Raw genomic sequence first — 15,840 nt, 5'->3', positions numbered from 1 at the left:
AATAATGTATTTTCAGTAGTTTTTTAAAGTGCTCCACTGTATCAGCCTGGTGAATTCCTATTGACAGGCTATTCCAGATTTTAGGTGCATAACAGCAGAAGGCCGCCTCACCACTTCTTTAAGTTTTGCTCTTGGAATTCTAAGCAGACACTCATTTGAGGATCTGAGGTTACGATTTGGAATATAAGATATCAGACATTCCGATATATAAGATGGAGCAAGATTATTTAAGGCTTTATAAACCATAAGTAGAATTTTAAAGTCAATCCTGAATGACACAGGTAACCAGTGTAGTGACATCAAAACTGGAGAGATGTGCTTGGATTTTCTTTTCCTGGTTAGGATTCTAGCAGCTGCATTCTGCACTAGTTGCAAACGATTGATGTCTTTTTTGGGTAGTCCTGAGAGGAGTGCGTTACAGTAATCTAGTTGACTGAAAACAAACGCGTGAACTAATTTCTCAGCATCTTTCAGTGATATAAGAGGTCTAACTTTTGCTATGTTTCTTAAGTGAAAAAATGCTGTCCTAGTGATCTGATTAATATGCAATTTAAAATTCAGATTACAGTCAACAGTTACCACTAAGCTTTTTACCTCCGATTTGACTTTTAATCCTAATGTATCCAGTTTATTTCTAATAGCCTCATTGTATCCATTATTGCCAATCACTAAGATTTCAGTTTCTCTTTATTTAGCTTAAGAAAGTTACTATTCATCCATTCAGAAATACAAGTAAGACATTGTGTTAGTGAATCAAGAGAGTCGGGGTCATCAGGTGCTATTGATAAATACAGCTGTGTGTCATCAGCATAGCTGTGATAGCTCACGTTGTGCCCTGAGATAATCTGACCTAACAGAAGCATGTAGATTGAGAAGAGCAGCGGGCCCAGGATAGAGCCTTGTGGACCACCATATAGGATATCAGGGGTCTTTGAGTTGTAATTACCACAACTAACAAAGAATTTTCTCCCTGCCAGGTAGAATTCAAACCAATTTAAGACCCTGCCAGAGAGGCCCACTCACTGACTAAGGCGATTTCTAAGAATATTATGATCAATGGTGTCAAATGCGGCACTCAGATCTAAGAGGATGAGAACAGATAAATGGCCTCTGTCTGCATTTACCCGCAAGTCATTTACTACTTTAACGAGTGCAGTTTCTGCGCTGTGATTTGTTCTAAAACCTGACTGAAATTTATCAAGAATAGCAGGTTTATTGAGGTGCTCATTTAACTGTATAATGACTGCCTTCTCTAGAATTTTACTTAAGAAAGGCAGGTTAGAGATGGGTCTAACATTTTCAAGAGCAGAGGGGTCGAGATTATTTTTCTTAAGTAGGGGTTTAACTACAGCAGTCTTAAGACAGTCTGGGAAGACCCCCGTATCTAATGACGAATTTACTATGTCAAGAATATTATCAATTAGCACGTCCGATAATTCTTTGAAAAAACATGTTGGTACTGGGTCAAGGGCACAGGTGGAGGGTCTCAGTTGAGAAATTATTTTATGTAAATCAGGTAAATCTATCCTAGTGAAAGAGTTTAATTTGTTTATAATGGAATACTGGGGTTTAGGAGGATCCTTAGTGATGGGGAGATATACTATGTTATTTCTAATATCATTAATATTTTGATTGAAAAATACAGCGATAGCCTCACAGGTTTTACTGGAAGTACATAGGAGGCATTCCTTTGAGTTACCTGGGTTTAACAGACGATCAATCATCAACAATAAGACTCTGGGATTACTAGCTTTTAGTCCTTTAGTAATCACTAAGTCTAACGTATGACCTGCTTCATGTGTAGGCTGATTAACGAGCTGTCTCAAATCAAAAGAGTTCAGGAGGTTCATAAATTCTTTTACTTTTTGGTCACATTGATTATCTATATGAAAGTTAAAGTCGCCGACTATTAAGAGTGTGTCATAGTTTGTAATTAAAATTGACATTAAGTTAGAGAATTCCTCAAAGAAAGATGCATTGAATTTAGGAGGTCTATACACGGATAATACTAGAACGTGAGAATCTCCATGAATAACAACACGGAGATACTCAAAACACTTGAATTGACCAAAACTGACATCTTTACACTTTAACCGGCTTGAGTAAATGTTTGCTAGTCCGCCGCCTCTTTTTCCTTGGCGATCCACGTGAGTAAAATTGTAATCCGGAGGCGCAGATTCAATTAAAACAGCTGCGCCATCTGAGCTAAGCCACGTTTCACTTAGTGCAATAAAATCAATTTTTCTATCACTAATAAGATCGTTGATAAAAAACGTCTTGTTAGTTAAAGCTCTAACATATAATAGTGCCATAGTTAATGTTTCGGAGGGGCAGAGATGAATACAATGTGCGTTATTGATATTTGGTACAGGAACTAAGTTATTTTTATTAGCGCAGCTCTGTGTGTATTTTTTGTTTAATCTATAGTCTGTTTTTAATAGCTTTAATACATTGTTCATTTAAAGTAGTAATTTTAATTAAATTATTGGTGTTTATGCCGTATTGCCTAGATTTTCTATGTGCATTGAGATTGGTTATTAGAGTATTAATATTGTGCACTTTTACGGAAGATTTTATTAAACAATTATCATGTCCTAGCACAGCAATAGCATTTCGGAAGGGGTTAAGAGCAGAGATAGAAAGTCAAGATAAATGAATTACCTTCGATATGTTTTTGGAGAGGACCTGGGTGCCGAAACTGTTCGAATGCAGGCCATCTCGCTTGAAGAAACGCGGTCTTTCCCAGTTGTTAATGAATCCGATGTCTTGATTCTTGCAGAAGCCCTGCAGCCAGTTGTTTAATCCTAGCAGATGACTGTAGTACTCGTTTAATCGTCTGACGAGAGGTAGTGGAGCCAAAATGAAGATCTTTGCCGATGGGGTCCTCTCCTTCGTGTCTTTAATTAGAGCTGCGAAGTCAGCCTTGAGGATTTCCGACTGTCGATGCCTTATGTTGTTCATGCCGACATGCAAAACAATCGCTCCAAATGCCCTCTCCTTGTGCTTCTCGTAGATTGCCGGTGCACGTCTCATCAAATCTCGGACACGAGCACCGGGAAAACAAGAAACAAACGATTTTCGATTAGGGCATGCAATACTGAGGTTTCTAACTATAGAATCACCTACCACTATTACATCACCAGGGGCTGAAAGCAAACTGGGGACGTGGAGAGGGTCGAACCAGTTCCGAGTTAAGATGCTTGCCTGTGCCGATGGAGGTGTTCTGGCCTTGAACCCTTGCCTGCATAGCTGAAATCCGCCGAGGTCTTCGTCGGAGTTGTCGTTGCTTCTACGAGGTGCGGGGGTGAAGTTTACTTGAGCGGCACAGCGTGGAGTTGATGTTACTCCGTTTACAGATGGCGAGGATGTTTTATCCAGTAGCCGAGCCTTCTGATCCCTAAGGTATCTTCGTCTGGACAGGAGTTTCTGAATCTGTTCGTTGAGTGCCTGGAGTTCTTCTATGACGATGGCAACGCAATTCATCTCACTGTTAGCCAATGTCTGCTTCTGCTTCCTCTTCCACTTCGTGCCCTAGGAGGAATGAGAGCGAGAGATTGGTTAGAGATCTTGAACTCATGGAGATCTCATGAGGATCGTGGCCATGAAGATTATGTTTAACACATTTCTTTTATCGTATTCTTTCATTTCCTACCATTTATTTGCTGCATCCCATTTATTTTTCTCAGTCCCATGATTCCCTGGTCACACCTGCTTGCCACATTTCCCTTCTTTGTATTTTATTGCTCTACAGGCAGGAGGCATCAGTTCATAGTGGTTGTGTTTTGTTTTATTTTAATGTCTCAGATTGTGGGAGAATAATTTTAGGGTAACATCACATTCATCTTAAACAAATAGCATAAAGACTTAATAAACGTCAGAAACCTGTTCAGGCACACCAGGAAACCAGATGAAGGTCAAGTGAACCACAAAATGTACACTGAAATATAAGAATGGGTTTAGGAAAATACTGAGATGGTCAAGTAAATCAATAATGTACCAGAAGAAAGGTGGATGTAACATACAAAATGTACTGAAGGAGGACTAAGAGAAGACTAAGAGATCAGCAGATGTCCTATAAACGAGAATGGACAGTCGTTATATGTACAGTGTAGCAGATAAGGCTTTTGTCCACCTGTTGAACCCTCAGGTACCACTCCAAACACCAGGTAATAGTACAACAACTATTTATTTTGTACTCACGTGCACAAAGCACCCTCCACTCCACACTACTCATATAAATTAATCACAAATACAATTCTCTCTCCTCCTCGCCCAGACACTTTGCCACCCTACCTCCCAGCTCAGCTCCATGTCTGGGCTTTCCCACAGTCCTTTTATACACCCTGACCCGGAGGTGTTCCTGCCCAACAGTCCACAGTTCCTTATTCCTTCCAGGTCAGGGTAAACAGTCCTTTTCTTCAACCCGGGAGCACGTCGTTTCTTCCTGTCATGTGACCATGACGTACTCCCGGGTTATAGGGCACATAAGAGCCCACGAGCCCCCCTACAGCGACTCCCGGTGGCCCCCAAGGTATCCAGCAGGGCTGTGTGTAGAAACAACAACAACAACATTTATTTATATAGCACATTTTCATACAAAAAGTAGCTCAAAGTGCTTTACATAATGAAGAAAAGAAGAATAAAAGACAAATAAGAGATTAAAATAAGACAACATTAATTAACATAGAAAGGAGTAAGGTCCGATGGCCAGGGTGGACAGAAAAAACAAAAAAAAACTCCTTTGGGCATTCTACCTAACATAAATGAAAAAGTCCTCTTTGTAGTTCGGGTTTTTCACGGAGTCACTTGATGCTGATGGTCGTACAGACTTCTGGCTTTTAATCCATCCATCATTGTTGGAACATCATGGTGCTTTGGGTAGATGGTGGTGGCGCACGCCACCACCAACAGGACACCGGAAAAGGAAACAGAACAGAGAGTAGGGGTTAGTACAGTTTTTGAATGCATAGTTATTATAATGAATTGGATATACAGAGTATCAGGATTAAATTACAGTGAAATTATGAGAAGGCCATGAGGCCCTGCTGTCCGGAGAGCTCCTCCTGGCAGCCTGGAGGTGAGGGCCGGAATAAGAAGCCGGCAATCCACCACAACAGACATTACAAGGGTGGTGGCGCAACTCAAAGGTATCAGATGAACCAGAATATAATATAACTGACTTTTATTTTATATAAATCATTTGGGTGTAAACCAATGAACCAACCAGAGTAAATGTATACATTGATTGACACTGTATGTAAATTTAGTAGTTTAGAACATGAACCTCCATTCTTTGTTTTCTCTGACCAGGCTGTAATGGACTGATTTTGATGAACGCTCCCTCTAAGGTATTTTGCTGAGGAGTAATTAAAACATACAATGAACAGCTTTTCTCCTGCCTGATTACTGAATTGTCCTGTTAGAGGATGTTTCTTTCTTTAATAACATGTTAAATTTCTATCACACAAGTTCCATCACTATCAGTCCATTAATTCATTGTTGCACGACAGTTAAAGGGGCTATTCACTGTTGGGATTTCAATAAAGGGGGTGCACAATTTTTAGGCACAAAAATTGGCCAAAACTAACAGAAAAGGCACATTTTTGGTCAAAAGAGTAACAAAGGCAGATATGTGGCTGAATGTGTGACGCGGTATGAAAACATTTGAGATCCACAGTCATAAACAGCACCTCCTGTTCTACAGGGAGTGACTGACACGTCATACTGCCAAGGATTGTGGTGGTCTGTTTAAGTCATCGTGATGTATGGTGAGAATCTACAAAGAGCTACAAAAGAAAAAGCAAATGGAAAAACAGGAAGAATCCATCCATCCATCCATCCATCCTCTTCGGCTTATCTGAGGTCGGGTCGCGGGGGCAGCAGCTTGAGCAGATATGCCCAGACTCCCCTCTCCCCGGCCACTTCTTCTAGCTCTTCCGGGAGAATCCCAAGGCGTTCCCAGGCCAGTTGAGAGACATAGTCCCTCCAGCGTGTCCTGGGTCTTCCCCGGGGTCTCCTCCCAGCTAGACGTGCCCGGAACACCTCACCAGGGAGGCGTCCAGGAGGCATCCTGATCAGATGCCCAAGCCACCTCATCTGACTCCTCTCGATGCAGAGGAGCAGCGGCTCTACTCTGAGCCCCTCCCGGATGACTGAGCTTCTCACCCTATCTTTAAGGGAGAGCCCAGACACCCTGCGGAGGAAACTCATTTCAGCTGCTTGTATTCGCGATCTCGTTCTATCGGTCACTACCCATAGCTCATGACCATAGGTGAGGGTAGGAACATAGATCGACTGGTAAATTGAGAGCTTTGCCTTATGGCTCAGCTCCTTTTTCACCACGACAGACCGATGCAGAGCCCGCATCACTGCGGATGCCGCACCGATCCGCCTGTCGATCTCACACTCCATTCTTCCCTCACTCGTGAACAAGACCCCGAGATACTTGAACTCCTCCACTTGAGGCAGGATCTCGCTACCAACCCTGAGAGGGCACTCCACCCTTTTCCGGCTGAGGACCATGGTCTCGGATTTGGAGGTGCTGATTCCCATCCCAGCCGCTTCACACTCGGCTGCGAACCGATCCAGAGAGAGCTGAAGATCACGGCCTGATGAAGCAAACAGAACAACATCATCTGCAAAAAGCAGTGACCCAATCCTGAGTCCACCAAACCGGACCCCCTCAACACCCTGGCTGTGCCTAGAAATTCTGTCCATAAAAGTTATGAACAGAATTGATGACAAAGGGCAGCCCTGGCGGAGTCCAACTCTCACTGGAAACGGGTTCGACTTACTGCCGGCAATGCGGACCAAGCTCTGGCACCGATCGTACAGGGACCGAACAGCCCTTATCAGGGGGTCCGGTACCCCATACTCTCGGAGTACCCCCCACAGGATTCCCCGAGGGACACAGTTGAATGCCTTTTCCAAGTCCACAAAACACATGTAGACTGGTTGGGAAACTCCCATGCACCCTCCAGGACCCTGCTAAGGGTGTAGAGCTGGTCCACTGTTCCGCGACCAGGACGAAAACCATACTGTTCCTCCTGAATCCGAGGCTCGACCAGCCCGAATGACCCTCCTCTCCAGGACCCCCGAATAGACTTTTCCAGGGAGGCTGAGGAGTGTGATCCCTCTGTAGCTGGAACACACCCTCCGGTCCCCTTTCTTAAAGAGGGGGACCACCACCCCAGTCTGCCAATCCAGAGGCACTGTCCCTGATGTACATGCGATGTAGCAGAGGCGTGTCAGCCAAGACAGTCCTACAACATTCAGAGCCTTGAGGAACTCCGGGCGTATCTCATCCACCCCCGGGGCCCTGCCACCAAGGAGTTTTTTGACCACCTCAGTGACCTCAGTCCCAGAGATGGGGGAGCCCACCTCCGAGTCCCCAGGCTCTGCTTCCTCATTGGAAGGCATGTTAGTGGGTTTGAGGAGGTCTTCGAAGTACTCCCCCCACCGACCCACAATGTCCCGAGCCGAGGTCAGCAGCGCACCATCATCACCATATACAGGAACAATTAAAGGTGAAGTTAATTCAGTTTAGGCTTTATGCAATGACTCAAAAACAAATCTGTAAATAATATTTAAAAAAAGATATTTGCAGTTTGGTGTTCAGCCTTCTTTTTTTATTTAATTTGACTTTGGCTAAGAATTTTCATTTTGGTGCTCCACTTGTTTCATTAACTTTTACTGGGGATCTGTTTGCTCACCAGCAGCAGCTATTGGATGAACAACAGAAAATATACAAACCATAGAAGATGAAATAACCTCTGACATGAAAGACGACTTGTAGGTTTAACTCTGTGACTCTTCAACAGAATGTTTCTTACTCATAATAATTACACACCCGTCTGAGATCCACAATCACAAACAGCACCTCCTGATCTATAGGGAGTGACAGACACGTCACACTGTTGAGGACTGTGGTGGTCTGTTTAAGTCATCGTGATGTATGGTGAGAATCTACAAAGAGCTACAAAAGAAAAAGCAAATGGACAAAATGAAGGGAAAAGGAGGAAGAGAAATGAAAGAGAAAGAGAGGGGATCATAGTGGGAGAAAAAGGAATTGACTGGGAGAGCAAGTAGCAACATTGATGATGTTGAACTTAATAAGCAAGGAATAGACACCATGACCAGCTCACTCCAATCACGATTTGTTACTGTTTTATTTCTTTATTTGCAGTTTAAAAAAAAATTGTTATTTAATAAATAATTAAAGGATTACAATTTAATAAAAATATAATAAATCAAAAGTAAAATTCATTTTATTTAGGCTTTATTCAATGACTTAATAAGAAATCTGTAAATAATAATTAAAAAGAGATTTGTCATTTGGTGTTCAGCCTTACATTTTATGAAATTTGACTTTGGCTAAGAATTTTTGTTTTACTGCTCCACTCATTTCATTAACTTGTACTGGGGATCTGTTTGGCCATCAGGAGCAGCTATTGGATGAAAAACAGAAAATATACAAAGCATACAAGATGAAATAACCTCTGACATGAAAGATGACTTTTAGGTTTAACTCTGTGACTCTTCAACAGAATGTTTCTTACTCATAATAATTACACACTCGTCTGATGTCAGAATTTGACATTTTCTTCTGAATGCACAGTTTTAAGAAAGATGAACACGTGAACTTCACGGCTTGTGATTTGGTTAACATTTTCCGTACTTCATCTTCTTCCATTACAAACGAGATCTGATTTGAATTGTCTTTCCATCCCATTAGACATCATGACCACCGTGTAAAACTGGGCCGTGCTCACCTGATCTGCAATATAAGGAGGTGCTGCTGCTGATCTGAACAGACGTCTGAGCGTCAGCACCACCGCCATGATGAGATTCACCGCCCTGCTGGTTCTGCTGTGCCTGTGCTCGATGGCGATGGCTTCTGTGAGTTCTGACTTATGACATTTATACACAAATATGTCTACAAAACCTTTTTTTGTAGGTTCCCTGTTGATAGTTTTCTTCCTCGTACTTTTAAACAGCAGGTCATCTGAATTCTATTTTCTAATTCTTAAAGCCTCTTCAGACTCTGATTCTTATTTTTCAGATTTCTGACTTTCCAGCTGACCCGTTAGAGGAATCGCCTTCAACCCTAAAAGCTGGAAGAGCTGCCAACAGGTGAGTAGAATCAGAGGATGTGCTGCTGGAGGATTTCTGTTAATTCTGTCACTGGTCCTTCTGTCATGTGAGAGACAATCAGGGGATTCATCACAAACAATTTCATCTCTTAAATCTCTACTGTAAATTAAATATATTTAATTAACTAAAATATATTTTCTCACACGAAGCTAAGGTACTAGCTTTAGAACAAGTGTGCCATCAAATGCCTGACAAAACACAGGAGTTCTAAATCTCGACAGTTAAAGTTGAATTTAGTTCTTTGCTGAAGAAACTCGTTTAGTTTCAGTCGCATGTAAATCACACAAAGAGTTTAGAGCTGCAAGTCCTGGACGTTACCTTGTGCTCAGTTTATTAGAGTTGGAATTGTACGTCACAGTCTTCTTTATTAAACATAATTACAGTATAATGAAATTGTCATCAATTCCTATTTAACCAGTGGGGGGCGCCACCAATCCCTAAACCCCAGACCCAGTAACTTCTGACCCAGTCACAGCTTTAAATAATGGATATTTTTAATCCAATAAGCACTAAACACAATGAAACTCAGCCAACACCAAACAAACAGTAAACCTTCTCCTCTCCTTCCTCCTCCAGCTGAGTGTTGTCCACAGGGTTTCATGGGAAGTGCAGCCTTGTCAGGGTCAGAGTCGGGAGGCGGTGGGCTCCTTTTATACTGGACCCAGCACAGCTTCTCATTACCCAGCATGACTTGTGTGGAGCTCTTCAGAGTTGTTTAGGATCCTGGGTGGTCCTCCACTGACAGTGCGGCCTTACGACACCCGGGGAACCCGAGAGGGATGCACTTCCAGAATCCACTTCCCATGAACCCCTGGCACCTTCCACTTTATCCTGAAGTCATGTCGTTGTCCAGCAGGATGCCTGCCTGTCCTCTGTGTCACTCACACCTAGCAGATTGTCTCACGTTTGATATCACGTAGTTGTTCATTTATTTCTTTATTTTCAATTTAGTATTGTGTTGTGAGTAAACATCGCCATGTCAGGTACAGCAATACTGCCAATCGTGTAACGCACATTGCACAACATTTTCTTTGTCATTGTTCTGTGTGTATAAAACACTGAAGTGCACTTGATTTACAGTCTGAGTTTTTAATCACATTTATTTAAATCTTTCATTTTTGCTTAGCAGTAGAGGAAACTAAAAGGCACTTCATTGAACAAAGTGGTGTTAGGACTTTTCTGCTCTGTTTTCTCAAATTTGAGTGTTTAGATTTTTATTACCAGTTTATGACCCAAGCCCGACTCTTTAGTGTTCTTTTTCTGTTTATTTCTTTATTTTTTAGATTGTGACTGTATTTACAGCCATGATTATAATTACTTAAATTACAGAAATCACTTTAGAATAATGCTTCTATTATTTGCATCCAAATGTTCTTTATCTCCAAAAGACATGAATTCTTTTTTATCTAATCTTGATCTACTTCAAATCACAAAGCTAACAGATTCTTCACTTGATACCCCAAATCCTCCACAATAGTCACATTTAGCCCACCCTGCCATGAATAAGAGCAAACGTCCTGAACGTGACGGAATTCTGTCTAAACATTGAGGAGCATTTGGAGAGCAGACATCCAGCCGTGAACTTCAGACGCTTCACTCGTCCACTGCCAGCTCTCACCACCATCTGGCCTGAACATGAGATCACTTTACTGCTGACACATAGCAGGGGTCTTACATCGTGATGATTGTTGTCCAGGCCCAACTGAGTCAGCAGGTAGACCTCTTCTCTTCTCTATAAGTCGTTTCATTATTGATAAAAATGAGGCTTGACGTGTCCAAGTAACAATGAGATTTAATGATGAAGTGAGCCTTGTGTGCCCACACAGTCATAAGAGGGGGCTCAGCACACTAGCCTGTGGAGTGCCAGTACTGGGGGTCAGCTTGGAGGATGTGACGCTGACATTCACACATGCTGAGGTCTGTTGGTTAGGAAGTCCAAAACCCAACTGCAGTGGCACTGAGTCCTAAATTGAGGAGTTTGGTCATCAGGTCTGCCCGTCCAGCAGAATTAAATGCTGAGCTGTGGTCAGTAAACACGACTCTGACAGAACAGCAGGGCTTTGGACTTTAATCCCAATACTGACATGTTGTGCCACTTCACCTACCGGTGCTCCACGTGGAAATACAAAAGAAATGAAACAAATGGGATCTTAAATGTTGAAAGTCACCTTTGATAAAGGAGTGAGCCAAACAATAAGTTTAGAGGAGACTTGTGTTCACACCGAGACGACACAAACGATTGTCAGCATTTGATAAGTGATGTGCGCTCGATGTCCTGATTTGTTCTGATGTGAGGACCCCCTTGATCAGGCCCTCCTCGGGGTCTCCAAGGTGTTTTAGTGTCTTCTAACTGTGAACATTTCAGGAGCTACTTGAACCTTTAAAATGCCTTCCCCTTTGTTTTCTTTATCATGAGCCCTGGTGGTCTCTTACAAGTAACGATTCTTGTCTCCAGTCGTCTTTCTTCACATCCTCGGTGTCCGTGTTTGTGTTAATATAAACTGTTTCTGTCTCAGCCCTTTTGTGTGTCTCTTTGACTTTTTCCTTTTGTTAAATACGTGTATATACAGTATACAGTACAGTGGTCCGGAGCAGAGGGGGTCTCAGAGCAGGTCTTGAGCTTTGAAGAGGTTTTTAAGTTTGGATTTAATGGCTGTTTTGGTGTTCAATCCACTGTTATAAGGTTGGTGTTTTGTTATATGTGAATTTCTCATGTTGTTGTCTTTAACTTTAAAATAATAAAAAGCTAATTATGAAAAAAAAATTCTAATTTTTCCATTTGAAAGTTCAGTGCCATTGCCAAACCTTTAACATACTTATTGGGAATTAGAGGACCGCTGAATAGCTGAAGTCCATAAAGTGTGTGTGTGTGGACAGCCGTGGTGTTGAGGGCACTGAAATAGACAGCCTGAGCCTCCATACTGTGATGGGCACAGCAAGACGGTAAGTGGGGTCTGATGGAAGGAGGCTTTAATGGCAGCCTGCCCTCTAAATGGTGTTGACACCCTGAGGAGCCTTTAGCACGAGGTGGCAGAACTCTGTGATGGACAATTTTCATTTTGTTTAGATAAGGAGCAGGCTGTGAAATGTGGTGAATTATGTGGAGAGAATAAAAATGTGATTATTTACTGTGCCAGCGATCACACAACTAGAAATCATCTTCTCAAGGGACAGAGGAGACACACAGGGATGGAAATGCACTGCTAATTTGTCATCTGTGTTGAATCTTTACAGGGGATACACGAGAGTAGCAAGAGGATTTGGAAGAGCAGGAGGAGGAACAGGATTAGCATACAGAGGATGATCTTTCATGACTTGGTAAACTGTAAAATATTTGTGTTAATGGATGGATGATTAGATAAGATTATTTTATTTGCTCTAAGGGGAAATTAAACTTTTTATACAACCCCAACTATATATAAATATATATATTCACGGCATTCGTAGTCTGTGTCACAATCTGATTGTATGGGTGGTTACCTACCAGGTAACGCTTGTTAGCAGATTGCTGGCCAACAACAAGCGTTACCTGGTAGGTAACCACCCATACAATCAGATTGTGACACAGACTACGAATGCCGTGATGTATTTACCCCGATCTACATGCTGTCAAATAAACGAACCACACGCCGTGGCGCAACGTTAGGGGCATCGCCTTTGACGCTGACGTCCGAGGTTCGATTCCCGAGAGGGAGTGCAGTGGAGTGTGTACACCTGATGAGCCCAGAATGAGGGCGAAACACGTATCGTGTACTCTTTGCATTTATTTGACAGTAAACTATTTCAACCATATATATATATATATATATATATATATATATATATATATATATATATATATATAACACACACACACACTCACCAGCCACTTTGTTAGGTACAACTGTTCACTGTTTGTTAACACAAATATCTAATCAGCCAATCACATGGCAGCATCTCAAAGCATTTCGGCCTGTAGACATTGTCAAGATGACCTGCTGAAGCACAAACTGATCATCAGAATGATAAAGAAAGTTGACTGAAGTGACTTTGAACGTGGCCTGGTTGTTGATGTCACACCAGCTGCTCTGTGTATTTCAGAAACTGCTGATCTACTGGGATTGTCACACACAGCCATCTCTAAGAGGTACATAGAATGGTCCAAAAGGGGGAAAATATCCAGTGGTCAGAGGAGAATGGCCAGGCTAATTTGAGCTGATAGAAAGGTAACAGTAACTCAAATAAGCACTTGTTAAAAGTGAGGTAGGACCACACTGAGTGCCATTCCTGTCAGCTAAGAACAGGCAACTGATGTCACAATTTGCACGGTCTCACCAAAATTGGATAATAGAAGACCATGAAAAAGGTCTGATGATTCTCGATTTCTGCCATGACATTTGGGTGGTAGGATCAGAATTTGGCGTCAACAACATGAAAGTAGGGATCCATCCTGCCTTGTATCAACCATTCAGGCTGCTGCTAGTGGTGTGATGGTGTGAGGGATATTTTCTTGGCACACTTTTGGCCCCTTAGTACCAAATGAGCATCACTTAAATGCCACAGCCTACCTGAGTATTGTTGCTGACCATGTCCATCCTTTTATTACCACAGTGTCCCCATCTTCTGATGGCTCCTTCCAGCAGGATAATGTGACATGTCACAAAGCTCAGATCATCTCAAACTGGTTTATTGAACATGACAAGGAGTTCACTGGACTCAAATGGCCTCCATAGTCCCCAGAACTCAATCCAGTAGAATGCCTTTGGGAGATATTAGAAAGGGAGATTTGCATCTTTGATGTGCAGCCAACAAATTCACAGCAACTGTGTGATGCTATCATGTCAATATGGAGCATAATTCCCTGAGAAATGTTTCCAGCACCTTGTTGAAGCTAAGCTATGAAGAATTACAGCAGCTCTGATGGCAAAAAGGAGTGAACCCGGTACTAGTAAGGTGTACCTAATAAAGTGTCCGGTGATTGTGTGTATATAATACGACATATAATACATTTATAGAACACATATATATTAAAAGACATATAAAAACCTCTGGATAATATAACAGAGAGCTGCTGCTGTCAATAACAGGGTTCATGGTGACAGTAACTGGTGTTGAGAATATTTGAGAATCCCACAGGTGTGACGTGAGGTGACGTGGAGATGGAGTTTCATTATTGAAAACCTGCCTGTACTTTCATTGTAATATCAATACAAGTCCTGTTTAAATTTAGTCTGACATAAGGTGAGTCCTTGTTTAGGATTGTAATGTTACCCCCCCACCTGTATTTGACACCTCCACCAGCTGTTTGGTCAGACGCTGCTCAAGGCCTTCACTCTCCTCACTTTCTATTAATTCATGAGGTCACAGAACATCAAAAAAGTCATCTATGAAAGTTCAAGGTCTTTGATTTCTTTGTACTCATTTGACCAGATGTCTCCTTCTCTTTTAGGCCAAAAGGACCAAACCTGACCAATCAGTGCCAAGAAAGAAGAAGTCAAAGAATGTGTATTAGTTTAAAATAAAACCAAACACATTGCAGCAAACTAGCTGGCTCATTGTCCACTTGTCTGATTGTCCATCTTTGATTGTCTACTTGAATTCTGTTGTCTTTGGTGACCTTCTAAAGAGCAGACTTGGTGCAGTGAAAAGCTCTGAACCTGACTGGAGGGACTCCATTAGATTATCATTACCAAGGAAACACAGCAGCTGTGAAAAAACAAACTTTAAGAATTTAGAGAGGAATCACAATTTAGAGATAAGACAAAAAGAAACTCGGGTCAAGTCCATGTTTTTAAGCCCAGGCTGACCATTGCATGTTTATAGGATGGAGGGACAGTAGCAATGGCAGGTCAACAATAACATCAAAAGTCTCTCTGAAGAAACGAGCTGGAATGATATCAGGAGGGGAGGATGTGGGCTTCATAGTGGGCATAGGACCATTAACAGACTGAACAAGATTAAGAGAATCGAGCAATTGAATAAACCTGGTAATGAAGAGTTTTAAAGTACAAGAAACATGAATGTTCAAATCACCTACGATTAGTATTTTATCAGATATAAACTTGACCAGTGACAAAGAAAACAGAAAATCTCCTAATAAAATCTTTATATCATGTAGGAGGTCCATATACAAGAGCGACAAGCACTGCACCTCTTAATTCAGCTTTTAACAATTGTCTCTCAAAAGTTAATTATGTTTCAGTGGGAAGTGTGTAATATTTATGAACATTTTTAAACACAATGGACATCCCGTCCCCCACTACTATGGCGTGTTAACAAAGCATACAGTCAGAAGGAGAAAGTTCTAACAGGGGTCTTGACTCACTAAAGTCCAGCCAGGTCACTATTAAAAATAAAAAGCCCAATCCAGGAGGCACAATAACATCATTTTAATTAAAAGTCTTGTCTTGTCACGCATGTGTTTGTGAGACTATCAAATATCACAGGCTGCTCACAAAAATTACTTCAATTCTACTACCAGCCACAAAAAGGGATTGGCGTAGTCGGCAAGATTCAAATGCTGTTGATGTGGCGTACAAGTGGACCTCATTCAGTGCAAATCACTAGCAACAAGCAAATTGAGTTCTGTGAGAACAGCAACAACTGAGCAGACAACTGAGATGTCAGTAAAGATGAGCAAATCATTTAAAGTCAGTGGGAGATAAACAAGGATGGCACAGTGAAGGATAAAAATCAGTCAGCAGGATA

General features: G+C 41.8%; 1 long non-coding RNA gene across 1 annotated transcript in view; it reads left to right on the top strand.

Annotated features, from left to right (window-relative positions):
- LOC114642944 (uncharacterized) overlaps positions 1-14,596 on the top strand; it is a 108,741-nt gene extending 94,145 nt beyond the window's left edge. Inside the window, exon 5 of the long non-coding RNA XR_007934681.1 lies at positions 14,582-14,596. This is a non-coding gene — a long non-coding RNA (uncharacterized LOC114642944). The remainder of the gene's footprint in view (positions 1-14,581) is intronic.
- The last annotated feature ends 1,244 nt before the right edge of the window (positions 14,597-15,840 follow it).

Source organism: Erpetoichthys calabaricus, chromosome 4 (assembly GCF_900747795.2).
Source record: "Erpetoichthys calabaricus chromosome 4, fErpCal1.3, whole genome shotgun sequence".
Lineage (NCBI taxonomy): Eukaryota > Metazoa > Chordata > Cladistia > Polypteriformes > Polypteridae > Erpetoichthys > Erpetoichthys calabaricus.
The sequence above is the reverse complement of the archived record's forward strand: the minus strand, read 5'-3'. Positions and strand labels throughout refer to the sequence as shown.